Source organism: Sebastes umbrosus, chromosome 8, assembly GCF_015220745.1.
Source record: "Sebastes umbrosus isolate fSebUmb1 chromosome 8, fSebUmb1.pri, whole genome shotgun sequence".
NCBI classification, from domain to species: domain Eukaryota; kingdom Metazoa; phylum Chordata; class Actinopteri; order Perciformes; family Sebastidae; genus Sebastes; species Sebastes umbrosus.
The window spans coordinates 18,861,991-18,889,727 of NC_051276.1; the positions used below are offsets into that span (position 1 = coordinate 18,861,991).

The window sequence follows — 27,737 nt, forward strand, 5'->3', positions numbered from 1 at the left end:
ACAGACACTTCAAACCACACACATCCTGACTCCTGAGAGTATCCGATAAGTAGAATGGCTAATAATTTTACTACTTTTATCACTTCTCTTACATTTGCTTTGCTAAACTTGGAAGTCATCCCAGGAACCAAAAGAAAATCGGACTTAAAAGAGAATCGAGGAGCATATTTTATTTGACCTTTTTCAGGTGTTCCTCTGTCTCCACGCCACACTGAAAGACCGATACAAAGAGCTATGTATGAATTGTTAAATGCACGCATTGTCGACTGGCACTATTGTCCCCCAAAGCTTTGCCTAATAGGCTGCAAGATGCTGATTTAAGGACAAGATGGGAATGTCAGCAGCGTAATAACGGGGCTGCACCACATGGAGCAAGGAATAAAAGAAGACATGTTACCTGAATTTGCATTTCTAATGTTAATAACTTACATTACCGAGCATTGGGGGTAATTTTAAGGTCATTTTTAGACCTTTAGATGTACACCTTTACACTTTTAGAGGGATAAATTGTATAAAAAATTACTTATCACTCATATTGTGCGACATAACTACTTTTTAATTTACATAGCAAACAACAATAATCAACACGTGCTGCATGAGTAAAGACACAAATCAGTTTTTATTCTATAAGATTAAATAATATGATATATATACAAGAAATGCCAATTTAAATTTTGCTTATTTTATTTGCTCAACAGTCAGAATCCCTAAAGTATTACACTTTCCTAGATATTTTCACAGCATTCGATTTCTCATATCGACAGCTGATTTACCTTTTGGACATACAATTCTAATTATTTTTTTATTCAATCAAAGTGGCAAGAAGTCATTGCTCCCAAGAGTTGTATCTTGTAATTTTAAATAAGCAATATCCATTTCATCCTAGGGCTGGGCAATATGATGATATATATCGTCAAAACGATATAAAAATGTCTATTGTATATATTTTTCTATAATGTTTCTGTTGTGATATCGGCTGGGCCTGTATTTATTTATTTTCTCTCTATAATTTTTACTTAAAACTTATGTTAATTTTGCACTCTCACTTTTGCATACAAAAATCGACTTTACCATGTGGTTATTTCATATAGACTATTTATTTATTGAATGCTATATCGTGATATATATCATTATAGAGATATGAAATTACCTACAGTATATCGGGATAGAAGATTTTGGCCATATTGCCCCGCCCTATTTATCCTAAAAGTTGTGAAATGACTGTCGAAAATTATACTCACAGCACAACAGATGTCAGTACTCTGCATGGGCGTGTTGCAACGGCAGTTTTATGACGATAATGATTCCGTGCCTTCTTTTCCTATATTGACACCTGGCTCCCAGATCAATGGCAGATAGTCCAACAGGTAGACCGAATGCAGGAAACGTTGTGCCGTTAGTTCTTTCGACATAATAAGTTCCCCGGGGTGCATCCCAAGACTTTATTGCTGCTGCTTTCCTCTCAGTAAGAAACTTTGAGGAGATAAGTGAAGGAAAAAACAGAGGAGAGGAAAAGAGAGGATGATGAGAGAGGGAGGGGGGAGGGGGGGGAATCGGGGCACACTGCACCTTCAAGTATTAATTGATGAGAACTCAATGGATGAATGAAGAATTTCAAGTAAATGAAATGAAAAGGAGCTTTTATTCAATAAGTTAAGTCATTAAATGTCAGATATTTGGCTTATCTCAGTAGGGCAGCACATTACAAACAATAACATAATTCATTCCTTATTGGAGACTTCTGTTTTATACAGTTTCTGTCGTCTCCTCTGTTGTCAGACAAGAGAATAAACAAAAAACGTAGATTTCAAGGTCATGAACTGACTGTACGAGGTGTTGAAGAAAGCAGATGTATTGCTATACAGTGTTAGTTGTGGTGTGAAATTGGGCGTACAGTTGAGTTGTATGATTGTACAGTTGTACGTTTTTAATGATTTAAAATGCCCCCCAAAACATGTCGTAAATTGGTCAGATGAATGAATACTGAATTATACTTGTTGATGAAGAGAAATGGTTGATCTGTTCAGGAAGTATTATACATTTAATACATTTTACTTCTCAAGTTGTTCATTAGTAAATAAAATAACTAAATATGATCTAATTACCAGCCAATTAAAAGCATAGTTATCAAGATATGATAAATGTATCAATGTATTATGTGAATAAATTTTATATGCACTTGAAATGTACATATGATACCGCAATTTTGATGGGCTCTGGCGATGTATTTGACCTCTTCTGCAATATTGCCATAAGTCATGAAAGAGAGGAGGATGTGCTTGACAAAAGGAGGAATGATATTTGGAGTAATGGGACGCACCGCAGGTGTAGCCTACCTTCTGCTTGTAATAAATGACGTCCGGCCCCTTAAAGACAATTCTATTACCTCCCCAGTCATGTGCAATCAGTCTCTGTCAGGGAAATGGATATGCACACGTGTTACCAAATCGGTAGCCAAGGCCCTATCAATACGGGCTGATCTCAAGATTTATGCCACTGCTCCGGTGGCTGGTACACATTTCTGACTGAATCGCAGCCAAGTCTTTCACTCAGGATCTAAGTACAACCGGCCATATCTAATAGATATGGATGACTTCCAAGGCAATATACTGTTGTTGTTCATGTTCATTGTAAATATCCCTTTAAACTAAACAGTTTGTTTCGTGACATTTTCAAGCATGTTTTCATCAAAGAACAAGAAGAAAGTTTGCCACTATATTTTTAGCACCGTGGACCTGTGATGGACCATCGGGACTCATTATTTTCTCTTGGAGACGAGCATAACTTCCCCTAAATGCTCAGCTCCTCACAGAGGTAGCAACATTTACAGACACACATCACTCGCAGGATTAAAACCCTGGGATGCCTCTTTTTTTTTCTCGAACCGGGGCCGCTTGTTGTTTACTGGCAGGAGAACCACATGGCTTGAATCTTTCTGTAGTATCCTCTGTTTTATGTTTATTTTCTTTTTCTCTGTTTTTTTTTCTCTCTCTCTCTCTCTTCTCTTTTCTATTGCCATTTTGCATTTTGCCCCGCGAGCATGAAACCAAAGTCAATGAGAACCAGGGGTGTATGGGTCCCAGCAGGGGTGAGGGGATCAGACCCCTCTTTGAGTGTCACATGTGTGGCTGGTTAAATCGGGGGTGGGGGGGCAGACCTAAACGTACACGCGCACACACAAACGAACGCACACTCTTTCGTAAAAGGGGGCCTCTGAATAGTGCTGTCATTTTTTTAACCTCATATCGACCATCCAATACCTCCATTATTCCAGCATGGTGGTCATAATGAGAAATACGCTCTGGAAATACTCAACAATGTACTAATGATGTCATGATGCTATTAGTTTACAGAGAGCGATCCGGGAATCAATCATTTGCTGTCTAATTGTAGGAACACATGTACTGTAGGCATGCTACATGATTGTCTCTTTATGTGTGTGTGTGTGTGCGGACACACTGTACTGACGTGCATGTTCAAAATTTCCTTGAAAATCTGCTCGCCCACCTACAACTAGCATCTTTTTTTCCCCCCAAGTTGCACCTGATACATTTCTCTCCTCTTGTGACTGTCCAAATATTTGAGTAGGAGAGACTTTTAAGAGAGACCTTGAGAGCAGCACAATAACCCTCCACTTATGTCTCCGTCGGAGGGGAAGAAATAAAAGCGAAAAAAAAAAAAAAAAAAAGCTTTCTCAGGCGGGGGCCAGAACATCTGGAGAGCAGGAAAACACCTAAAGCTACCCTGATTAAAATCACACTTCTCCTCCCGAGCTGTGACAAAATGACACTTAAAAACAGCCAGCCTTAGAATAACACACTCGCGTATTAGAATAATACAACTTAAGTCTCTCCTTTATTAGATAAGGGTGAGCACCAATAGATCTTGGCTCAGGTTCAGCCAAGGCTGTGATGTCTGTTTGGCCTGCGCGTTACACGCCACCTCAATAGCTAAGCACGTTTTGTTTTCTTCTCCCCTCTTTAGCTAATTTGTTTGTGGACTTTCTCAATTCTCATAATTTCATCTTAAACTTGCCTCTTAAACCTTGACCCCCTGAGTTATTGTCGAGTCCTTGTGGGCCGGAGTGCAGGCTGGGTGGCCGGGGCCAGAGAGGCAGGAAAGAGGAAAGGCTACGTAGACTCTTTGGGATCTGTTTACACAAACGGGAAGCTTTTTGGTGGGAGATAAAAGTTAGCAACAGCGTTGGAGTGCTTTTCCCATCGTCTCTGGAATCCTCCTCACATCGACCCTTCTCCTGTCACTTTAACAGATGTTTGCTTTAGGAGACTGTAAACGATGTCTGCATTTCAATTTCTGTTATCATCTTATTACTATAACTCTCTGAGCGCCATATTAAAGACTTGGCGCGGACTGTGGATCTGCTGACGAGCCAAACCGAAAACTTTGTGTGTAACAAGCAGCACAGCACATGCTGACCTCAGAGGACACATCATTTGTCATCAAATCATGTTAAATAAGATGCTGCTGTGCATTGACAGATATAGTGAATGCAAACTATGTGGTTGACTACCTGATTCCAAAGAGGCATGTAAAAATCAAGCCCTCTATCTATGACCCACTGTTTGTCCGCGTAAACCTCTACGCTGTAATCCCTTTAGTGTTCAATTAATCCACTCACTGCTGTTCCAACTTTGTATTACACACCGATTTGTATAACCCCTCTCGCGTAAGCCGTCTGTATCTATGTTAGCTCAGCCCTTGGTTTTTGCAGCCTTCACCGTCACCTCCACCACCAAACAGGCAGACAGACAGAGGGGAGAGAGGAAAGCCGGGCGGGAGGGAGGGTCGACATCAAATGTGATGAATGCCTTTCTACGGAAAAGCTGTACGGAATGTCCTTGACTTTAATCAAAACTATTTGTTTTTGGGGGCGGCTCGTCTGTTGTCTCATGCGCTCATGTCCACTGATAGCCTGACATTAATGACACCATAAATCAGGCCAAGTGACGCTGGGGTTTTTGGTAATGTTTCAGGGCCGCTACAGAGATGGCGGTCATTGAGGAGGATGAGGAGGAGAGTGAAGAGTCTGTTGGAATGCCAGATTATGTGGGGGGTTAACTAGCCCCTTGAGGAATAAAAAAAAAGCTTGAAGCTGAGCTGTGCCAGAGCCAAGAAAACCAAAGCTGTTTTTAATATGCATGAGATAATATGTTAGAGACAAGCGCTACATTTTGTCCACAATGTTTTGCACATAATGTACAGGGAAACGAAAAAAAACAAAAAAAAAACGTTGCTACTTTTCCTCTAAAAAAACATAGTAGTGGCAATGCAGCTGATTTGCAATACATGCTTCTTTTCTTTCTCTATACTCAACAGCCACATGGTAACATTTGTACTTCAGCAGCATCAAAGACTCGGGCCAAACACGCCTGATAAGCTGCTCTCTGTGGATATGTGAATGCCATGATTCTCCGCTGCACATCCCTCATCCGTCGCTGCGATAGTCCGCTCACATAAACACACAAGCCCTCTCCGGGCCAGGATCTAAACAAATCTGACATGATTGATTTGACAGAGGCTATGAGATAACTGTTCATCGGCCAATGCACCATGAATAGAAAGGCCCTGAAACCGTCATACAGTAGGGATGGGCCAAGCAAACACTGCTGCCCATTTGTATGTTTGAATAGAGGGGGAAAGGCTGAACAGATGTTTAGCATTTCTAAGGGTCAGTTCATGTAATTCTGCCTCAATTAGCTTGGATTTCAGCCGTTGAGATGTTCTGTTTTGGGTTCAGTGGGAACTTTCACACGCAGAAATCGTTAAGATATGACACAGCGTAGGCTGTGGGAAGCTGCAGTGGAGCTGTTGCTCTGAATTTTTTACTGTGGTCAAGTGCTTATAATATATATTGCATGGATGGCAGATATAGAAATTTCCAGAGCTCAGATATGCTCCAAACATGAAATTAGTGTGGTTGCGATACCGATACCAGTGCGCGTCCGATACTACCCAAAATTTGAGATTGGATATCGGAGAGTACGCCAGTCTTTGCACCAATCCGAAACCATAATTTATTAAATCAGAAAAAAATCAACTTGCTTAATCTGAAATCAATTCTTCTTCGCCGCTCAAAAACAGTAGCTTTCACTGTTCTGTTCGCCCTGGATGTATCATGGCTGCCACTGGAAACTACCTGTTTTAGAGCAGCAAAGAAGAACTGATTGAAGGTAGTTTGTCACGTGACGATAGCAAACAACAACAGTGTGGTGCTAGTAGAGAGTGTAACGGTAACGGTAGTCAGAACGAGGAAAATCCAACAAGTAAAACGGTGATATGGACAGTATATAAGGCCGTGTTAGTTTTGCTATTGCATTCATTCTCTGTATGTATTTGTTCATGTTTTACAAATGGTTTAACCTGAGCCAGGCCATACAACAACGATAGTAATCATATCACATCCATACATAAAGTAGTAAGTAATAAACAGCTGGTATCGGAAAATCTCTACATAACATTTACTAATGAGCACGTAGTGGAAAATAGAATTATTGCTCAATGAAAACATACCACTCCTGTAAAAATCGTATCCTTCTAATTGGAAATGTAAACAGCTTTTTAGAGCAGCACAGTAAGTGGTGTGTGGCTTTTTTTTCTCCTCCCCTGTCACAGTCAATGCAAAACTAAGGAGCAGTACATAGATCACAATCACAAGAGCTGTTTGGTTGAATCTCACATTGCCAAGAGAAAGCTATCTAGACAGTGCCTGCCAAAAGGAGTGTGCATTTCTAATCCCTAGATGGCTCATAGGCGCAACAAATCTTATCTATCTACATGCTGTCAAAAAATGTCACTGCCATATCAAATGGAGAAGACGATACCTGAAGGAGAGGTGCTGGAGGGAGGGAAAAAGAGGGAGGAAATATATACAACAATGTGCATTTTCACCAGTGCGCGCATGCACACACACACCCACACAAATACACTGGAGAGACACGGAGCTGTCGTCAGTTGACAAACAAATGACAGACAAATGACATGTTGGAACACCTCCACCAGGCCTGATAGTAATCACCCTGTGAGATTGTGCCAATGGTGTATCTTATGGAGAGAGAGGGGGGGGAGAGAGAGGGAGAGAGAGAGAGAGAGAGAGAGAGAGAACCAGGCCTGTGTGTCATTTTACACAAACAAAACCTCTGCCAAACACCGGATGTGATTGCTTCCACCGCTGTCAACTGTGTCCAATCTAATCTGTCTGTCAATCTGGGTTGCAGGGAGTCAGGGCATGGTTAAAAGAGGGATGATGGAGAGGTAAAAAAAGGGAGAAAAAAGGTGGATTTGTTGAATTGGACAGAGGATTTGATTCTAAAGCTGTGGCAGTATGTGTTTGCTATTTTCTGCTCCATGGTTATAATCCGTTATCTCAACCTTTTTTTTAAATAATTAACCGGCTTTACTGAGGTGCATGCTCCATGTTTAAGTGCTTTTAAAGAGTCTCTAGTATGTTTTTCCTCTGCCCTCAGTGTCACTTTGTTATATTCACATTTGTATACATGTGCATGTATTTGTGGAGTTGCCTGAATATGTTTGTGTGTGTGCACGCATTTTGTGTAGAAGCTGTATTGCGCTGTGCAGGGTTGGGTGTCATGTATCCAGCGGTGAAGCCGGTGGATAATTGGCATCATGGTCAGACTCTCAGCAGTCTGAGCTGACCCGAGAGCTGCAACAAAGTGAGAGAGAGAGAGGGAGAGAGACACAGGGACTGAGTGTAACCTAATGACAGAAAGACTGAGTACATATATAATACAGGGACAGGAGGGTTATTTATTTATGTATGAGTCTATGAGTGGGGATATGAATATGATGATGTGTGTGTTATTGTGTGTATGAATGTGGGAAAGTATGTTGCAGGCACCTGCACCATTAGCCGTAGCACATGTGCACACATGAGAGCGTGCATGCACATACTGTACTTGTTAGGGCTGCACGATTATGGGCAAAATGATAATCACGATTATTTTGATCAATATTGAGGACACGATTATTTATCACGATTATTCATTGACTTTAGGGAAAAATATTTGTATTGCACTTTCACATTTAAATAAATAGAGCACTCCTTTCACTTCCATGATGTGCTGCATTCCTGCTAATCCTCACCTTGCATCAAAATGTCAAGAAAAAAAAAATCATAACACTGGTCTTTATTCAAAGTGCATCACAGTCCACAGTGCTCATAGAGGCAAAATCAAATTGTACCAAAGCTTTTTACCCTAAATTAAATCAACAGAGCACTGCTTTCACTTTAATGTTGTGCTAGGCTACATTTCTGCTAATTAACAAAACTTTCTATCAAAATAGGACTTAAAAGAACAGTGTGTAGGATCTGGCGGTATCTAGCGGTGAGGTGAGGAGATTACAACCATTTGAAGTCTCTCCCATGTGTCAAGCGTGTTAGAGAGCTACGGTGGCCGATTCGGAGCCATTCGGAGTAGAGCCACTATATAGAGTGTGTGTGTACGTGGGAAGTGAGTGGTGAAGCAAGAGAGAGAGAGAGCGGCAGCGAGTTACGTTATCGATTACGGCCCAAGCAGGAGAAGTTAACGGTTTGGTGAATCCATTCTGGGCTACTGTTGAAACATGGCGGATGACAGGTCCCCAAAAGTGAAGTCCAAACATCTCCATCGCCCCCTGGTGGCTGGATGTTAGTTTAAGAAGCACTTGATTTGATATACAGCAGAGTTTTCTAAGAACGGAGCACACATTTTGAAAATCAGTATCACAGTCAATCATATTCATTTAGTTGTGGGAAGCCAAAATTGTGATCACAATTAATAATTGATTAATTGTGCAGCCCTAGTACATGTATGAATACAAATGAGTGCATCCAAATGCCCAAATTTTATTTTGTTACTTCTTGAATTAAAAATTAAATCAATGCATTTAGCTTCAAAATCGTCCATTCTAATCACACCAAATTATACTTTTATGCGTGATGCACTTATGACTCATCAAAGTGTCATGGTGGGCCATGCTCTGTGACCTTTGTGTTTGTGTGTGTGTATGTTAGCGTCGGGCTCAGGACCCTGCTGGCGGATACAGTATAATGTGTGCTTTTGCTTCTCCCTTAATTCAATCAAGTCCCTCCCATTGCCGTGGCCTCTTTATTCCAATTCGATTAGTGGGCTAAAGCCATCAAGATTTCCTGGACAAAATGAATGCTTGTATTAATCCCCGCAATTTCCATTTAAAACGTAAGGGCATCGACTTGATTAATAAGGGCTGATGCTGAATAATTACACAGCAAACACAGGGAGGGTTATAGGAAAAGCACAGCTGGGCCTGCCCCCAAACGCCCTCTGGGAAACCAAAGAAGGGGGGGTCAAAGTAAAGCAATGGCAATGACTGAGGTGATGAATCTCTTAGCTGGCCCCTTATGCAATTAACGAGCAACGCTTCTATTAATTTGGTTCCCCCAGAGTGGTGACTGGTCAGATGTCTCAGGGTCAAGGGTCAGGGGTCGAGACCACAGGTCAAGCCAACAACAGCACAGAATAAGAGAGAAAGTAAGAAGAGAGAGGGAGACAGACGGAGATAGAGGAGCAACAAATTACACCTAAATCAAATTCCAAATAAATTTCAAAGGCCTTTAGTTTTTAACATCCCCACATTCTGTGCTGGGTTCTATCAATTATTCTGTCAAAAAAGGTATCCATGAGCATGAGGTATTCATGGATGTAGGTATGAAAGGAAACATCCAGTGCACATTTAATTGGGAGTGATCAATCGTTGCATGCAGTGTTTGAGCATTCAATAAAGGCCCCAATCAATGGCGGGGTTGGGCTGGAGGGAGAGAAGACAAACAATGGCAGCGTTCTTTAAGGAACAGATTACAAGTTAACATTTATTCGTTGCAGATACCGTAAGGCCAACGCCGCCACCGGTGTAATATTAAACTAGTGATCCATCGTCATCCATTACAAATGTCGCATTGATCTCACCCACATTGACTTTTCCCTCCGGTTCTGGGTGGTGGAGAATGTTTTATCCTGCTCTGTGTACTGCGGTTCATGTCCCAAACTCTATTTATTTTCAAAGAGCATACGGAGAAAGGTGTGGTAATCAGAGCATACTAAGTATTTAATTGCAAATCCTCAGTGACCTTGGTTTTCTTTAGGTTGTATTATTTAGAGTTGTTTGTAGGGCTGGGTGATATAGCCAAAATATAAAATCCCGATATAGGTCATTTCATATCTTGATAACGATATATATCACGATATAGCATGTTTTGCGGTAATTCAATAAATAAACAGTCCATATGAAATAACCACATGGTAAAGCCTATTTTTGTATACTCCTGTGTGAATTAAATACTTGACAAATGAAAAGTAGAGTATTTTCTCGTTTTAAGAACTTGACTGTAAAATGAACATATCAGTTTTAAGTTCAATTATAGAGAAAAAATAAATAATTATAGGCCTAGATTATATCGTGATAGAAACAATATAGAATTTACATTTTTAATTTTTTTTTGACGATTTATATCATCCTATTGCCCAGCATTAGTTGTTTATATGCTTCTTGGTCTGCATTGACTGACTGACCATTACCATGTGGCTGAGTATGTGTCTAATCTGAGGTCTAACTTTTATCTCCCTTCTGTGCTCAGAGACCTCAGTCAGCTTAGGTCTTAAGGCCCTGACACGCCAAGCCGACGGTCGGCCGTCGGACAGTTTGGGGCCCCCGGTGAGCGTCCGTCGACCTAGTTTTTCTTCAGTGTGTCCCTCACAGTCGGCTTTAGTCTGCCCGTGTGGGAAGTTTTTCGGCCGATTCAGCATGTTAAATCGGCAGCAGCGCCTGTCGGTGAGAGAAATCACTCTGATTTGCTGTTTAGCTCAAACGAATAAGTGCACGAGAAGAGAAACGGAAATGAGGAAAGCAAGCCAACGAGTAAAGTCAAGAGGAGAAACACAGAAGGCTCTTCTCATTTTTCATCTCATCTGATCATTCTAATACACAGATATTTTCACAGTGACATGGCCACCTGGAATGATGCTAAGTGGTGAGTGAGAGTGGTGTGAAAATGGTCGGCAAACACCGTTTATTTCATATACGTATCATAAATACAGCTTTTAAATCCTCAGTCCTTGGTCTTCCGGTTTCCCTTTTTGAATGACGAATACAGACTACCACGACCTGCTGGTGTGGAGGGTTATTTCCTCTCACGCAGGCGCAGAGCGTACGTGGCAGTTGGCTATCGGCTGTAGTCTTTGCAGTGTGTTTGAGTGCAACTTGTCAGCCAAAACAAAGGTGATGCAACAGGCAGCCTTCATCGCCGCTGGTTCTCTGATGTCGGGTTGGTGTGTCTGGGCCTTTATGGCTGTCTCACAGTCAAGTTCAAATCAGAGGGTAATTGAACTATTGCTGTACTGGCACAATGTCTACAATGTCTTCCTTTTAGGATTAGGTCTCATGGCACTGTCTCTGTTTTTAAATCTTGGCTCGAAACCTACATTTATTGAATCACTACTTTCCTGACCAATAATAGCTTTTTATTGCTTACAAGTTAGTGCTCTGCCATGCTCACCCGTACATAGATACCGCAACTGAGTTCTGCTAAAAACGTTTGGGTCATAACTCAAAGTCAGAGCCCACTATCCATTAATAACTCTTAATAACAGTCTTACTGACCTCACTCTGGATACTCTCATGCTAGGCAGCGAGCACTTCAAAAGAGGTTCGGCGGCCTCAAGGTTAATGCCGTACCAAATAAAGGGAGAAGTTGTTAAAATTAACACTGTGCCAAGGCAGCTCTGTTTCCCTTTAGAATATAGGGAGTCTTGATCCTTTTATGTTTGAGAGAAAGCATTCCCACATGTTTTCAAATACGGGGGAAATGCTCCAGGGATGGACTGTCATGGCTGCCTCCTGCACGGCTTCAAAATACCTCTTTGTTAAGTGGCGGCGGAGGAGGAAATGAAGCCTGACACTATTTTGATTCCGAAAACACCATCCGGACTCGCCCTGCCCTAACGATTATCATAGTTCTTAAAAGTGTTGCATGCGTGGACGGAAACTCCGAGGTGTGACGGACGATAGTTCATACTCAAGGTTCAACTTCACTGCCTTCCTCCTGTTACAGCACCCCTAATTTTCTTTCCTCGCTTCCCCTATTTCTTTATGTCTGTCTCCATCCCTCGCTGGCTCTCTCTAAAAAGGAGTGTTTATGTTTCTTTTTAATTAAAAAGCATTTTGTTGTTCTACTCTACTTCAGTAAAAAATGATTAGTTAATCAGCCTATGTTCTGCTTTTGTGAGTGTTTGAGCTTTCTCTGCTTAGTGCCACAAGTGGATAATTACATGAGCATATTTGTGTCTCTATACAAGCTGTTTTAGTGTATGGTGTTTAATTTGCAGATACTGCATTTCATTCTACATGCCTTTATATTTACTAGTAGATAAGAACCACAAAGTGATTTGCCCTCAGCTAATTTTGCCATCTGTTGACAGAAAAGACCCCCCCTCAGTCTAACAGCAGTCGAAGCAGAGCAACACAGGGAAAGAGAACTAACCCTAATCAAAAAGACAAAACAACATATGCTTATCCTCTTACAGTTTGAGCAGAAGTTCCTCTCTAATATGCGGTGCCACAGATGACTGACATTGTTTTGTTTTAGCTGCACTTTCCCCATCTGTGCCAGCAAATAGGCTGGATTCATTACACGAGGACACGACGATCCAGTCAGTGTGCATGTGCTCGTATGTTTTTTTTTTTAATGTTTGGACATGTGTGGTGAACATGGGTTGATGTCATGCTTTTGGGAAGTACATGACTAAAGTATCGATCCTCTCAGCCTTGAGTCCCCTCTTAGGATGCAGAGGGCAGCAGTCGAGGAAGAACAACCAAGGCTCTCATCCCGTCTCCCCCTGGCCCCACTTCCAATGCATCTCTAACTATTGTTCACAGACACAGATCAAGCACCAAGTGGAACTGCGGAGCCAAGGGACTTGGATGGGAGGTGGGGCTGAAAAGGGGAAGTGGGGGTTTTCCTAGTGAAGGATAGAGAGATAGAGAGATGGAAGGAAAGCGGGATAGAGGAGCTTGTCTCTATCTGCCTCCCTCCTCTTGAAGGCCGACCCGACAGGGTCCTAAGCCTGGCTCAAGGGGCTTATGCAGATTCAATGACCTTTTTCCCAGGGACCAGATTTTACACTTAAATTACCATTAGAGCGATGGGCTCCCTTGAGGGGGCCGCAGACCAACCGAACCCCCCAGCAGGGGTTAAAAGCCACGGTGGCACTGTGTCTGGGCTGCATGCTAAACGACGTGGAACACATGTAAGCTGCAGAGCGGGCCTCGCCGTTAGCTTTGAGTCACAAACTGAAGGTGAGGTCGCCGGGAAGGATTGGTCATGTATTACACTTCCTGTGCAAATGCCAGAGGAACTGGGTGATTTTAAGATTCATGCGATGAAGAAGTGGGACACGGTTTGTCACGGTCCATTGGTGGCTGTATGGTGCTGAATTTGAGCAGTCTTTTATTAGTAGAAAGTGAACTGAAGCAAATTCTTTTTCCTCTATGAGTTTTATTCAGAATAGCTCCACTTACATGTAGTGCTTCGATAGCTCAATAAAACCCATCAAAATGATACAGAAATTTTGCTCCAGTGTTAGACTGCACATTTTGTCATATGCCAACCCTATTTCCTTTAAATCACACACAGACAAAAAGCACTTGAGACTTCATGGGAGCAGTTTTACAGCACCGATCATGCTAGCGAAGAAGGACATGAGAGGAAATGGAAAAACAGCAGAGTTCTGCTCTTATTACTTCCCTCAAACATAAGAGAATGATGGCATCCCCCCTGCTCGCACTGTAACTCTACTACAGGGACACAAGGACATACAAAGTGAACACACACACAATTTCACCTCCTCTTCCTATGGCCGCGGGTTTGTTTGTCTTTAATTCCCTGCTGCGTGGGGGTAATGGGGACTCTGTGACAGCTGTCATTCCGTCGTGACCTCAACGGACTGCAGATCAGTAGTGGCACGATGATTGTCAGGATCAGGTGTGTGCGTACGTCTCTGTGTGTGTGAAGGTGTGTGAGAGAGACAGGAAGACAGAGGAGGGAGGGTGCATTTGATGTGAAAATAGTGGTTAAATACTGAAAGGGACTTCCTCCACTCTAAGACCCCCCAGGCCCGACAATATGCCACTACGAATATGTCTATTCAGCAGGAGACTCGTTGTGACAGCGGGCCAAAACAAGACTCACACACTCATAGGCTGATGTGACACAGGGCATTAGGAGCTGGAAAGGCAAAATCTAAGTAGAGACAGGATGGAGTTTGAAACATTTCCTCCACATATTACAGGCTTTGATGTAGTGCAGTATTTGATTAGGGAGGAAGTGCTTCATTTCAGGCCACAACAGTGAAAATATGTCTAAAGTTACACCACCGATTTTTATCATTTTCTTCTTCTTCTTTTTTACAGAAAAAGACATTGTTACTCTGTACGCCAGATTCAACTATTCCCCCTGTCTTTCCCCTTCTCGATCCAGTTTATGTTACCTACTGTAGAGGAGCTGTCAGAGAACGTGGAAAGAGGAGGAAAAGGTGCACATGATAGCGGGAGCAGAGCGCGGTCGACTGCTGCTCCAGGGGTGTTTGGGGGTGCAGAGCCAAGGGTGCGGGGAGCAAAGAGACTGAAGGTTCATAGTTAGTGGTGATTCTGCTTATTGACACATCAGACCAGGCTGTGAGGTTGGTGCTCAGTTCAGCGGTCCCGCTGGGAGTGGGTGTCTGCGGTCGAAAGCCTCGTGTTAGACCACAGAAACAGCCGCGTGCTAAAATAAAGGTGGAGAAAAAAAGAGAAAGAAGTGAGGGGCAACATCTCCCATCATGCTCTGCCTTTCTCCAACTACACCCCCCCTTCCTCTCCTTATCATCACACTCTGAGCTGCCCGGGCCATGCTCACCTCCGATAGGACAGGCTGTCTCCCAGAGTGAGGGCTAGTGTGTGTGTGTGTGTGTGTGTGTGTAGGGCCCTGCCATTGTGCATGACTCATCCTAATTGGGAAGGTCTCTGCTCTGCAGCAGATCCTTCTCCTGCTGTTTCAGCCTGTTTAAAGTGATGAACCCGGGATGAGATCAACAGTCGGACACCACAGCTTTTATTGCCTCTGTGTTTGACCTCGTTCTGTCTTCCTCACCTCTGTGTATCTGCGAGTGTGTATGCATGTGTGGTTCAAGAGTATATCATTCACTGCATGGGTGTGTATGTGTTTGCAATACATGGCGTGTGTGGGAATTCGAAGAACAGCACAATTTGTATTGAGGCAGCCTCCCCTCTCTCTTCCTCTCCCATACACACACACACACACACTCTCACCCCTCTAAAACGATTATATGTCAGCAATCCCCACTATTTGGTTCCTGCTAAAGCTGCTGTGAACTCATCGCACCCATCTGGGGAATTATGCAAGCTGTAATGCAGGTCTCACCTGCCAACGCACAGCGCAAGGCCAGCTGGGGGACTGGTCGTCATGTGATAAGTCTGCCCTGACCAGTTCAAAGCTGATTTGGCCAGGGGGCTGATGCTGGCAGCTAATCATTTTAGCAATACCTAGTAGCAAGGAAGTTCAGGGGAGGTTGTGGAAGAGAATGAGAGGAGTCAGGAAGGGAGGAAGGTGTGGGGAAAGAAAGGGGGAGAAAAAAAGAAATGGATCTTTATTTTTATCCCTCCATCTTTCTGCTAGCTGCTGAACTCATGATGAACTCTGAGATATTTTTTTTTTAATTTTTGAAATGTAATTTACCTCAACTGAAGGTTTTCAGTGACTATACAGTACAGTCCCTTATTTGGACAGCAACATATTTGTTGGTTGTTTTGACTTTGTCCTCCAACTTATTGGATTTGACATGAAACAATGACAGTGCGGTTAGATCGCCAACTTTTCTGTCTCTCCTAGATTTCAGACAGTCATTGATTCCCACATGGTCCATCTGATGTCAATGCAAACATCCTCAAATTAAAGCTGAAAGTCAGCGCTTCAACCTCAAACTCATTGCTTCATTTCAAAAACCAATGCGCTAGAGCACCAAGCCAAAACAACAGAACATGTGTCACTGTCCAAATACTTACAGACTGCACTGCATTTTCATCCTCTGTGTTTTATTGTTCTCATCTGTTTTGCACTGCTATGCTATTCTCCCCAGCAGAGGATACATCTGCCAAACTCTCGTAACAACCTTGGAGAATATGGTTCGACCAACTGAATTTGACGCTCCACAAAAGATATATTCTTGGAAAAAGACGATGATAGATTTTCAGTTTCCTGACAAATGCTCAAGGCCACACAGCCCAAATGGACAGGACTTGGCACACACAGTTGTTAAAAAACGGAGTAGTTTCACATTGTTACCTGAAGACATCCCCCGACCTTGAATGTTGGTTTTGATCATCTTCTGCCAGACTTATTATTTGGATCTCATTCTTGCATGTTAAAGAAAGCGTGCGTTTCTGTGTGTTGGTGTCTCTCTGATTGAGACATCTTTGTGTGCACAGGCGCTCTGGGTCAATGTAAGCAGTGGTTTTGGCAGAGGCCCTCCATCTGCTTATCCCAGTGGGGAGCAGTCTGCAGCCAAACCCAACCTGGGCTTCACAGCCTTCGATAAGCCCTCAAATGGCACAGGCCAAAGGGCCAGAGAGAGAAACACAGAGAGAGAGAAGCAGTAAAGACACATTTATCACATTGGTATGGCATAGCAGGGTGGTCTGCTTGTGTTTGTGTGTTTTGTTGTTGCCTCAGGATTCAAAAATGGGATTTAGTCCATTCAGTGGTTCTTTTGTGCTAACGTATATGCACTAAAAAAGCTCCTCTTTTTCCTGTCAATACTTTATTTCTGGCTCCCTCATATATCATACGTGAGGCCTTGCTTACCCGTGTTGATTTTTTTTCTTTGTCCCCCATCATCAGTCGACATAAATACTCAGTATATGTCACAGCAGGCTATGCTCCGAACGCCCCCTCAGTGCTTATCTCTACAAAATGTGAATCTGTTATTCTACTGTAATGGAAACCATGTTGGTAACATCTTAACATATTACATTCACTCAAACACACTGTGAAACTCTACCTCACCGCTGTGTCAAAGCTCTTTTTATACTGCGGGAATGTGGGGAGGGGAAGGGGAAGGGGGGATGTGGTGAAACACAACGTTTTGCCCAAAGCGCAAACTCTACGTGAATGCACACACAGACTACAAGGTTCCTTTTTCTATTCTTTATTTATTTCTCTTTTTTTTTTAAGCGGACAATTCAAAAAAGACTGAAAACACAGGAGTATTGTGCGCTTTAATGTTTTGAAGCTCTTGTATGTCTCTCTCTTTACGTTTGCAGACTAGCGGCGGTTCAGATTTCTTGAGGCAATTTGTTTCAGGTAACTGGAGCTTTCAACTGCAGTTGAGTGTATCCTGGGAACTATTAGGGGGAAAAAAGAGAGTGTTCAAGCTTTTCAAAATGTTGATGGATCCAACATAATGAGCATGTAACTGATCACAAAGATAGACAGATAAGGTTTTTTTTTTTCTTTCCTTAGGAGCAGTGTACTGCTGCGACGCGGGAGAGAAGGCAGCCAAACACAATGCTAGCCAGCAGTATAGATGTGATGCTAAAGAGGCTCTCAGTAGCACATTGTTATTCACTTACTGCTCCTGTTGGGATAGCTACAGGCTGTATAAGTCTTTTTTCCCTGCCAGAAATCTTTGAATTGAATCAGTGCACAGTCAGCATACTGTAAGCTCCGAGCAAGAACAGCTAAACATTCAGTTTTGTAAGGATCCTCTTTAAACTGTGTCGACAAGTTTCTGTCTGTGCATACGTGTATGCTCATTGTCTGCATTTTAAATCTCTGATTTGGACTTGTTTTCCTCATTGGCAAAGTCTACATGATCACCCTCCTCACCCAGGTATTTTAAACACTTTCTGTTGCCTGTTGGGATACCGGTACGGTGGTAGATGAGGGAGGACGAGGCCCCGGGTAAAACATCACTATTTAGGGCATGGATTCCACGGAGGGCATCGGAGAGACAAGAGGTTGGAACATGTTTTTCTAATGCAGACAGCTCTCATTTAGCCTCCAGTCTTCTGGTTCGACTGAGACAGTCATCACACTCTGATGTCTCAGGTTTAGAGGACATATGGTAATGAGTTTAGACTGACTGACATGACTAAAACCGTCGGGGGGGCCTACAGCTCGGACAGGTGGGCTGGTTTGAAACAGACTTTTTGCCAGCAGTCATGGTAGGAATAGATCAGGATGTCGGTCCCAGGAGCAGATCTGAGGCTAGGTCTGTCATTGAGGTAATTACGGCCATGGTTACGGTATCTGTAGGAAAGGCTGATCTCAGACCTGTGGCTCTGCCGTTAGCCTTGTGTCACTAGAATGTCCTTGGAGTTTTTTTTCACATTGGTGGTAAAGTCGAGAAGACTTTAAACATGTAAAAATGAGCTTCAAAATCTGATCATTTGAACATAATAATTTGAAACAAAACATACAGAATTGAAAAAATAGGGCACTTGTCTGTAATGTCTTTTTACCGTATCATTCCCCATGTTAAAGCAGCGGTAGGTAGAATTGGAGTAAATATGATTTTAAAAATTTATTTTTAGAAAACAGGCACTATATCCTGACAGTTGTGCATGAGACAGGTAATCGGAAAGAAATCATGTGCCTCTGTTTCATCCGGTGTTCTCCGGTGCTCATAATGGCATCTGCAAGATTTTACAGACCGGAGGAAAATAACCAATCAGAGCCAAGCTGGAGTTTGTGAAAGTTTGTGACCCGGCCACCATGTTGAGATCAGTTGAGGAAATACCAAGCACCGCCCAGCAACCGGGGCAAACTTTCTGTCTTTCAAACTCTCTCTGAAATGATCTGTGATTGGTCAAAGATTTCTTAAGGCCTGAAAACAGAGCCATGAGGTGGTGCAGAAGTCTAGTTATCTCTCAGAGCACTTGAATTGCAATATGCTGAAAGGTAATTATGGTTTTCCCAATGATGCCAAAACACTCTGCCTACTGCCGCATTAAGTATTAATAAACGTATCCATGAGTAAGTAGCAAGAACGTTTGTTTTTAAGGTTTCAATAGGTGCTAATGAACCCTGCACGACTCTGCAGCACTTCACACAATAATGCAGCCCTCATTAAACCCGACCTGTTCTTGTGGAATAACATATCTCCTCTGTGAAATAAAACATCCCACCAATGTTGGTGCTCTAACACACTAAACCTTCATCATCTTTGCAGTGTCAATTAGCTAACTGGCTTCCTTTAACCCCTCAGAGACCAAACAGAACTTTATCTGACCCTTCGGTTTTACATATGTCATTTACAATTTGCCTCTCGCAGGTTGTCCTGAAGATCTCGCTCTCTCATTCCCTCCCCCTCTTTTTCCCCCTCTGAAGTCAGGGGCATGCTTTGAACTCCAACAGATTCACTTTTTCTGCCCTATCGTCCCTTTTCATTTATTTCTCTCCCACTGCCCCCTCTCCATCATTCATAGCCTCATCCCTGTATCCCTGCTAATGATACAGATTTCACAGGGTGTCAAAGGCATGTCAGAATTAGGCCTCTACATTAATAGTTTGGCCGCTGGCACGGTCACATTTATATCAGCTCGGGCAGGTGGATATAGCCGTTGCAGCCGTGGGTACTGTATATAGAAAGAGACAGGGAGATGTCCACACGTGGAAGAGATGAGAATGACACAGCTGACACACCGAATCTCTCCATGAGGACTAAAATTGAAATGGTGTGACTGAGTGGCGCCCGTTGAAGAGGACATCATTCCCGTATCCCCATCCCCACCACACACTATCACCCCACCTCGCTCCACCGTGATTGATTCTCCGCCCAGGGGCTGTAATCCCTGAACCCTACCCCACTACTGGACTCTGCCACTCCACCATACCTTCCCCCAGCATCTGCCAGTTTCCCCCTCTCTGGATGGCATCATCAGCTACGACAAGAGAATAAATCTCTGAGCGACCACCGTCGCCTAGCATCTGAGGGACGCCCATGACAGCGCTCAATAAACTCCCCAAGATTGTTTTTTTTTTTTTCTTATTCCTCCTTCCTTTTTTTAATCTCCGACAGCAGACGTCGGAATCCTGCTGTCAGCATAACGTGGGCATATTAGCAGGGCTGGCCCCACCTGGACCCGCCGCTCCCCGACCTGTCCCCTCCCTGTAATTATCCCCAAGCCCCTTTCCCATTAACCTACTCCCTTTGATCCCCACACATGCTGATATTATGCAAAACTGCTGAATAGAGAGACTAGGATAGTGCAAAACAGCACGCAGTTACCCATGGTTCTGATTTCCTCACTTATTCTCTTCTTCTTTTACTCTCTATCTCTCCCTATTTATCTGCCTCTTTGTCATGGATTAAATTAATTTCAAAGGAGTCTGTGAGAGTAGAAAAGGGAGGAAGAAGAGGAGAGTGATGGAGTCGTGGGGAAATACTAGCATTGGACGTTTTTACAAGCCATCTAGGATGAATAAGGGGACTTGAAAAAAAAGGTGCCACAAAAGAACTATTTATTTTAGTCCTTCCTTGCATGTATCAAGTAAAACGTCTTCATTAGGTCTGGGGCCTAAAAGCAAATATCAGGGTCTGCACAATGCCGAAGGTCTGCGACTGACCTTTCTTTGGTTTTAATCATTGCAACTCTTGACAGCTTAATAAGTTGAAGGTGCTGGGTTGCAGCCTAACTTAATAAGGCCCACACCAGAGCCTTGGCCACCTATGATTGCTCCCATAAGTCTTAGCACATCTGGCGCTGTGTCCTTGGGTGAGAGATATTTTCCATAACTTTCCTTATGCTCAGAAGGCGCCATCGCCTTTTATTAAGAACGGGGATGATACAGTGCGCAGTGTCTCCACGTGGCAGAGCATGTCCACGAGGCTTCAGGCGTTCATAACGCCATACCATAGTCACTATTATCCTTTCAAATGACAACCACAGAGCACTATAGCTGCGGTGCAACACACCGTGCGATGTTTAACTCGTTAAATATTCTGATAATTTATGAGTGTACTTTGTACTGTAAATCACGCCGCCATATTTACTTCCTCCCAGCTGAAGTATATTGTTAGGTAGAATATATGCCATCCATATTCCATGGTTTATTACTTCTATGGATGAATTACCCACCATTTATGATGCACATAAGGTGTATAATTCTATATGCAGTAAAGTTGGCTTTTTTATGGAGCTGTAGCTTTTCACCCTCCACTCTCGGTCCACAGAGGAAGAAATTAATCCGTAGCAATGTGAGAACTATTGTTGTAGCATTAAAGTTGAGTTGCTAATCCTTGATCATTTGCATTATTTGAGAAAAGCAGTGCCTCTTTCCTCAGGATTAACAATCTTTTAGCAGATCAGACAACGTGTGATGAAACAACCTTTGAGAAATATTTGAAACAATTACCATTGTTAAAGATCATGGAAGTTACATTGTATTATAGTGCTTTCATGTTTCCAAAAAGATGCTTAACACTATAGCAAAGAAATAAATGTACTTCTGTTGACCTTTACATGAACTCGCTGTTAAAACTCTAGTGTTTGGACTAACTAGTTAGCCTCACTGTCATCTGATACAACTATTTTTGACACCTTGACATCTCATCATCTTATATGATGACAGATTTTTTAATGCCACTGACAGCCATACCTTTACACTGCTCACTGGCCTTTCAACATGCTGGTACTGAGCGATACCCCAGTGTTCATTTGAAAGGCTACAGGCTGAGGTGAGCTGCTATCATTAGCGGTCGTATTAATAAAGGGGACTGGGACTTGTTTGATTGGACTGTGACACAGGCAAACCATCAAAGGCCACATCTGGCCACCCACTCATTGTTCTGAACAGATGCTCAGCCAATTTACCTAACATCTTCATTAGCGTTCTGACCCAGAAGACCAGTCTGTCTAGCCACTGACCGCAGAGGCCCTGTGAGCCTTGACAGTCTCCTTGCTGGAGGTCTCAGGTTTTTCAGAATAAGGCACCTACCTCTCTCTGTTGGTTTGATCTCTGCCGTGTGTTAGCAGAGAGGCTAATGTAGTAGTTTGAACCCCTTTCTGCTGGAGATATTTTAATGAACGTCCTTTGTTTGGGGTTCAGGTTGCCTCTGTGCCGAGCCCGCGGTTGATTGGGTACCCTTAAAGGTGAGGATGAAAGCCCTCGTGGGAGACACAGGGGGTTGAAAAGGGGTGCTGTAGAAGGGGAGGAGATGAAGAGGTGGTATGGAGGCGGCGTGGAGGCATTAAAAGCAGGCCCTTGCTCTTTTAAATCCACCCATAACAGAGACAGTAGAAATTTAAATGTAAATTGCCTATTAGATTTTCATGTAAAGCGTCTCTATCCTCCTTTGTGGCTGCGACGTCCGCTCACTTTTCATGAATATAACAATGAGTCAATTATGTGCAATGGAGCCAATGTACTAATATCCTGAAATTAGTTTTTCATTTGAGATATATTGAACAGGTGGTAAAGACTGTCACACAAAAACAAAGTTTGAAATATATGGACCACATATGTCCAATGTATGTCATGATCATGAGCAGAAGAAATCACTTAGACACTCTTCAGTATATTTACATATTAAAACAGGTATTTCAAAGCATGCTATTATCCCTATTAAGTGTGAAATAGTTCCCATTTTCTCAGCTGTATATCTAATTTTATTATTTTTAGATTACTTAAAGTAGTGTTATTTTCATGTATTTGTTTATTAAATTTCTATCAAGCAGCCCAGACAGTTTGTTTATACTAACAGAGAATAAATTATAGAAATTTAGATTACTATGATGTAGTGTTTTAACATACTTTTTTGCTCATTTCACCCCTTGATCCTCATTTATCATGACAACTAAACTTAGGAATCCATTTTTATATTTGTTCTATCCTCCCCTTGTTCTCTGTCTCTGTTCTGTCTTGCCTTTTTTCTTCTTCTTCGTGGCGAGGACCAAATTGAAAGAGTGAGGCGCCAGTTTAAAGGGCAGACCCAGGTCCCTGCCTCCAGGGCTTTTACATCAGCGCTGACAGAAAGCCGTGTGAACCGTTGGGAAATGTTTCATCGGTCACGACACATTATGCAGCCGAGTGAGAGCCACATTAAACTTTTCACTTACTCCGTCATTGCTTCACTTTTATTGTCCAGCACGCCTGCTGACACATCTGCAACCCCGCGTCCACTGGAGAGTTTAACAACTCAGAATGTTTCCTTCAATTATTGTAATTCCTCGGGTCTTTGAGATATGAAAATAAATGTTGCCGTGTTCCTGTGGTTAAGGCACGTACACGGGTGGTTGATAGAGCCTCTGGGACTGTTACCCCTCATTGCATTTGATGAGAGAAAACAAACACCTGATTGATTTAGATACTTTTTATGAAACTAAACATTGTGTCAACAGTTCATATGACGTGCACATTCAAACCCCTGTTGTACTGATTTAGTGATTGATATCTTTACAACCAGTTCCCACTGACATTTGAATGCAATATATGCACAGAAATGCAGTTATTGTTTCATAAAATAAGTCTTTGCCTTCCTTATCATGCAATAGTGTGAGAAAGAGAATCAGTTTTACCTTAAGTTATGATTTGCTTTAAAATATCACCCTTAATGATTATTGAAACATCCATCTCCTGCTCCTTTTCTTCTTCTTTCTCCTCTTCAACTGTCACACCATCCTTTTATAAAAAAAGCAACCGTGCTTCTTTCTATCCTGTAGTTTCAAAAGCTGAATGGTGACGCAAGCGACTTTCTTTATGCATGTCTAATCAGCTCATCCATTAGGCAACGACTGATTTGATGTTGTAGGGAACGCTTGCAGGAGATATATCCAAGCAGTGGTGAGATCCCCCATTGTTCTGCACTCCGTTTGCTGGGAGGAATGGGAGAGGATGGCGAGAACGAATTGCAAGGCTTTGGGAGTCGGTTTGGGATTGAATCATTTGTATTTGGCTGTGGAACCGATGGATTTAATACCGACTAGGGGATGTAGGTCTGACTGCAGATGGTGAGCATCCCTCTGTGCCCACTGGATTGGTCACCCCATGAGGATGGCAGTGCTGTGGTGCTCATGGTCAGCACCATAAACCATTACTGGAGCACATGCATGACAAGGATTTTCATAAGGATTATATATGTGTGGAGCCGCCATGCTTAATCTCGTGAGAAACGATGCAGGCTGGACACCAGGATAAACACTGCTCTTACATGTCTGCTTCAAATTGTCGTAGCAATTTGGTGTTAAGACTTTTAAAGCAATTAGAAAAATATGTTAATTTTTTTCAAAAACAAGGTATAGACAGGATTTCAGAAACAGGAACCTGGCAGATTGTTTTCCTTTTTAGCTACATCACTGCATTTGCATGCTTTTGTTATACTTTCATTTAGGGCTGTCAATCGATTCAAATATTTGATCGTGATTAATTGCACATTTTTTATCTGTTCAAAATGTACTTTAAAGGGAGATTTGTCAAATATTTAATACTCTTATCAACATTGGAGTGGACAAATGTGATGGTTTTATGCAAATGTATGTATATATTTATAGTTGGAAATCAATTAACAACACAAAACAATGACAAATATTGTCCAGAAACCCTCACAGGTACTGCATTTAGCATAACAAATATGCTGAAATCATAACATGGCAAACTGCAGCCCAACAGGCAACAACAGCTGTCAGTGTGTCAGTGTGCTGACTTGACTATGACTTGCCCAAAACTGCATGTGATTATGGTTAAAGGATCCCTTTAAAAATGGCCATGCCAGTTTTTTCTCGCCAAAATGTAGCGCAACTTTGGAGCTTTATTTAGCCTCCTTTTGTTTTCTAGTGATTTTCTAGTGATTGTTTTCATATGATACCAGTATCTTCACTCTAGCTATAAAACTGAGCCGCCACAACCTAATCATCGTAAGTTGCGTTAATGCGTTAAAGAAATTAGTGGCGTTAAAACAAATTTGCGTTAACACGTTATTATCGCGTTAACTTTGACAGCCCCACTTTCAATACTTCAGAAGCAGTTGTATTTCAACGCGTGGCACATTGTCAGCACGCAACACAGTACAGGGATACCTCCCAGACCAAGTGATGATGGCTGGTTTTGGCAGTCAGCCTAAACCACCCTTGACCATGCCATCAACCACCTTGTTACGTGTGAAACCCACAACGGGCATTATATTTGGTATCAATCTGAATTTCTCTCCAGCCTTTCAAGGGGAAAATGTTCACAGGGGTCAGCCAAGGGACATAGAGAGAGATACCGGGTGTGAGAGAGGGAGAAAGAGAGAGAGGGCAGAGAAAAGTGGAAGAGAAGGAGATTAGGGGGAAAATAAATGTAACACGGACAAGAGAGCTTTATTAATAGGATTATGGGCTCATAGATTTCGATATATCATTGGTTCGAAAAGGGAGTGAAAATGTCAGGGAATACAGAAAAGAAGGGGAGAGGAGAACAAGAATTTGTTAAGAGTAATTTATTGAATCAGTATCACTTGGAGGTGAGAAGGTGATTTAGCCAAAAAGATAAGTTTTCGGACGTCAGAATTGGGTTGACTTGAGGCAATTAACTTTTTTTTTTGCAAAAGACATGCAGGAAGAAATGATGGTAACCACAACACATCATTAAACTTGACATTTTCATCCTTGTAAATATACTCCAAAATGGCTTTCTTTTCAAAATTGTGTGTGGTTTTATATCATAAGACTATAGACACAATCATTTTAATCGTTGAACCTGCTATTGCTTGTGTGCTACTTCATAAAATTATGTTTATTGATGCTATATAGCCAGTGCCAAGCTGTGACGATTCACTAAAGCTAGACAATAAAAGAGGCCGCCACCTTTAATGGGAGGAGCAGCGTTTGCTTGTTACTAAACACAGCAGTTAACCTCTTTCGCACACATTAGCAGGGCCCAGTGTTAAATCTTATTTCTATTACTTTACCACTCACTTTATGATAGCTATAGCACTCTCAAAAAATTGATATTGCTATTTTGTAATGACCTTTTTCTTGGTTCATTAAGCACAAACATAGACTCAGTGTTGAGAAGATTTAAGCCATTACCCATTGACAGACTACTCTACAAAATAATGCAAAGGCAACTATTTCTCTCTTTTCAATTATTTGTTACTTATATTTACACAATTTCAGGGCCACCGCTTACACATTTACAGTACAATATTTCCATGTTTGGCTGCAGATGGAAACAAAGAAGCTAAATAAGACAAACAATAGTGTTAGTGATTATCACAGTAGGGTTTACAAGACACTGGCAAATTTAGGTAAAATAGTAACAGGTATTGTAGGGCTGTGTATTGGCAAAAATCTGGCAATACGACATGTATCATGATACAGAGATAACATTCAATATATTGTGATATATTGTGATACTGTAAGCAAGGCGATATATTGCGATTTTTTTCAAATCTAATTTTAGGAAAACTGTCATAGTACAAAGACACACCACATCTGATTAAAAAAAAGTCACTATGTGAAATGGTTACTATGGACTAACATCATCACACATGAATACAGTTGGACTCATTGGATCCACAAGAGTCTCAGCTTTCCAGTCCTACCCAATTTATGCAATTCTATGACTGTTTAGGGACCCCAGTATGCAGAAATATTCAAAGACACCATTTTATAATAGGATAAAATAACACATTTGCACTCCATGTAAAAAAACTGTGTGTTTTTTGCCCAAAACTGCATGTGATTATCATAAAGTGGGCATGTCTGTAAAGGGGGGACTCGTGGGTACCCGTAGAACCCACTTTCATTCACATATATTGAGATCAGAGGTCAAGGGACCCCTTTGAAAAAATCCATGCCAGTTTTTCCTCGCCAAAATTTAGCGTAACTTTGGAGCGTTATTTAGCCTCCTTGCAAGCATGACATGATTGGTACCAATAGATTCCTTGATGCCAGTACCTTCACTCTCCTACCTCCAACCTCCGAAAGACCGAATAGGAGGTGGACGAGCCATTGGATATTTAAGAGGTTAATTAAAAATCTGTGTTGTGGATGAAGCAATACAGTATCGCAAAACATAATATCATGATACTCATGTGTATCGATATTTTCTTGCACCCTAAGGTATTGCATACATGGGGGTTATAAACAGATACATACACCATATGTCAGGGGGAAAGAAAATCCACACGCATTCACAAACAATCTGTTTGTTGTGTTGCTTCAAATGTGGATTTACATTGTGGGAGAATGCACCCTATACAAACCAGGAGCTGTTTTTAGCTCGAGGAGGTTGTCTATCTGTTACTGATGTTAGTTGATATCTGGTTCTGTTTCTACTTCCAGAAATCGTAGCATGCCAACAACCCTTAAACATCAATAATCCTGCAGTAGCTATGTGTTGTCACTGATTTTTCTCTCGCTGCTCACATGGCAAAGCCTTTATGTTCCTCCATATAAGAATTTAGTTACAGTTGTCTGCTGTCATTTATTATATCGGTGTCATATTATATTTCCCACAGCGGAGACCAGTGGAGATGTGTTCAACAGCTTTCTTGCCCTCTTCTTGTGTGATTTGGAATAGTTCCAAAGACTCTTAACATAGCAGAGGAACAACTTTCTGAGGCTGCCGTTAAGACGGATTGCTTTCAAAATCATTTCAAACACGAGGAATCACTCCAAAATGTTTCACTGTATCTGACGTGAGTTCT

General features: G+C 42.0%; 1 protein-coding gene across 8 annotated transcripts in view; it reads left to right on the forward strand.

Moving 5' to 3' along the window:
- LOC119493153 (ultraviolet-B receptor UVR8-like) overlaps positions 1–27,737 on the forward strand; it is a 321,000-nt gene that overhangs the window by 166,445 nt on the left and 126,818 nt on the right. The gene's annotated exons all lie outside the window — the stretch shown is intronic.